This window comes from Limulus polyphemus, unplaced genomic scaffold (assembly GCF_000517525.1).
Source record: "Limulus polyphemus unplaced genomic scaffold, Limulus_polyphemus-2.1.2 Scaffold961, whole genome shotgun sequence".
NCBI lineage: Eukaryota > Metazoa > Arthropoda > Merostomata > Xiphosura > Limulidae > Limulus > Limulus polyphemus.
In genome coordinates this window covers 93988-96876 of record NW_013666571.1, presented here as the reverse complement: position 1 = coordinate 96876, position 2889 = coordinate 93988, and the positions used below count along the sequence as shown (strand labels likewise).

The 2889-nt window shown below is 32.9% G+C and overlaps 1 pseudogene; it reads right to left on the bottom strand.

Annotated features, from left to right (window-relative positions):
• LOC106461442 overlaps window positions 1-2889 on the bottom strand; it is a 48785-nt pseudogene that overhangs the window by 9758 nt on the left and 36138 nt on the right.

Here is a 2889-nt window from a genome sequence, read left to right as displayed (position 1 = left end):
GTCGAAACGTTGTACATTTGCTGTTATTTTAAATTTATATTAAAGTTTTTCTTCATTACCCATTCAAGCCGTCTCCAATCATTATTGTACAACTTATTCCCTTATATACCTATCTCTAATTAATGCATCTGAGTACTATGGACTCTTCCTACATATATATCAGTGTTCCACAATATGAAGAATAGAAATTCTGAGAGCTGTTCTAAGTCTATCCAATCCATAGGATTCTAAAATTATTATTATTAGTTTTACCTTAGCAGGTCTTGTTTTAACCTGGAGTAGCCAAATTTAACGTGGAATTTTGCATTCACTGTAACAGTGTTGTCGTGGGTGAAGTTTTACAGAAAAGTTCTGTAAAGTTGCACTCAAAACACTACATTGATGAAATGTCTTTTTTATTACTTGACAGCCAATGCTTGATCGTTTAAAACCTTTTTCTCCTTCTATACAAACATGAAGTTTACTCCCGTATTCAAATAAACGTTCTTGATGCTAGTGCCAATTTAAAAGACGAATTTAGTACATACTGACTTGTGCAGAAAAAAAACAAAAACGGAAAGACGAAAATTTCTTCAATATTAAGCTTGCCATCCAGTTCTCACTAAACAAAATATCACGTACAGTCAATAGTAAAACGGCGGGCTTATAAGGCTAAAGAAACAGGTTTCGATACATGCGGTGGGTACAATACGGACAATCTACTCTGTGGCCTTGCTCTTAATAACAAGCAAACAGTATGAACATTGATGAAAGTAATTGGTGAGACATACAGAGAGTCTAAAAAATACCAAAATACGAAGACACTGGCAGACAAATGAGATATACTGACACCATTCACCTACTCTAAACATTTTTAAGTTTACATACCTTTTAAGTAGTTTTTTACAATGTACTCACCTAAGTGTGCACATTTACCACCCTAGTACCACATACACTTATAGGCAAGCTGTTTCGTATATCTACACAAACTGATATAGGTACACAACTATAACTTCCATGCATATCATTAGAAATCTACAAACGCTATCAGAGAGAGATTTTGTTGTAATACAGATGATACAAACTCGATGACTAATTAGATACGAATCTAAGTAACACAGAGAGATAGTGGTAGATGTAATAAAATAAAAGAGCTGGACTAGTTATAAGTGCATTTCAACCATCTGTTAAGTAAGAGAACAAAATATATTACTTGAAATCACAATAAAATAGGTTTAGTTGAGAACATTGGCGAGAATGGATCGGTGTTCAAGAATTATTATCATTTCTTTAATTGGTATTTTCACATTAGCTTTAAGTAAATTTGATATGTATTTTAATTCTCGACCTAACTAATTTTCGTGCTTTCAATGCATATAAACATCAAGAACTTTAAAGGTCTGGATCAGATTTTCAGTGAATCTCTCAGGTGATAATTGGCATACATGGAAAGAAACTTATATAGAAGTAGTTTTATAGTCATTAAATGTGCATGAGCAAATGACTCCTGGTAATTCATCTATAGTAACAATTATCTTCAACAGAGATAAAGAAACAGTTCTACAACCCGGCCAACCAGTACTAAATGAGCATTCTTACCACACAAAACACAGAACTGAACGAAAACAGTACAGCGTTTTGAATATTTTATATTGATCATTAGAAAAATAGCTCAGGAATAACCTCAACCTAATGCGGCAACCAATTAATATTGTTTCGGAAACAAAACAAAGTTTAAAGAGGTAGATGAAACCTGGTGAATAAGCTAAACTGCCTAAATCTACTTAGAATGTTTTTTGTATGTTTTATTGAATTTCGTGCAAAGCTACTGGAGAGCTAACTGCTCTAGCCATCTCAAATTTTAAAGTGATAGACTATAGAGAAAGCACTTAAGCAACATCACCCACCGCCAAATCGTAGCCTGCTCTATCGAATTGTGTGATTTTAACCGTCACTCTTATAACACACCCACAGCGTCAATTGTGATTTCTTTTGGCGGTAATTGGGCGCGAAGCACGGACTCTCAGCCCTCACAGTACCACACGCTAACAGCTGGACTGCATTTGGCACTACTGCTACTTTGAAAAGATCAAATAAAATTTACCCTGACAGCCATCATAAATACTAACTTGTACATAATATACCAAGTTATTCTGTGATGTTAATAGATTGTAGAATAAAGAAATAATGAAGCCTATCTTATAAAATCATCGATTCAGTGATCTGACCACCTGCTTAAGCATATAGTTTAAAAGAAAATACGTTTAAATTAAACCGTCACAAAAGGCACGACATTTTCAATGGTTTATTCTTCACCAAGCCATGCATAAAAAATCTAAACAAATGATATTATGCTTACTCATTGATTTTTGGAATGATCTCTTGAAGAAGATTGTAAGTTTGGAATGGAAGCCAACAGAATGCAAAGATAGTCACCACAATGAGTATCATCTTGATTACCTAAATAAATATAAAGAGAACAATATTAAAAGTAGCTAAATTATTACCAAAATTTCTTTTTCAAGTTTGTTTCCCATAAAGGAAATCAACCGCTTTAATGAAGCTATTTTTTTCCAATGTAGGATTAATATACTGTATATGGTTAATCAAAACTAAGCAACACGTTTGCATGCAAAACACTTTTTAAAGTTCATATTCGACAGTAATATATCAAAGATATTTTTTTAAACGAGATGCTATACAAGTAATCATGCGATAATTAAATGTTGTACATGAATAATATTTGTCCAGACAGAAAAGAAAGACAACATATTATTGAATGTTAAAAATCAATATTTCTAATCTTCAGTATTCGTGTACAATATTCAAAATCAAATGGTTTGTTTGTTTGTTTTTTGAATTTCGTGCAAAGCTACACGAGGGCTATCTGCGCTAGCCGTCCCTAATTTA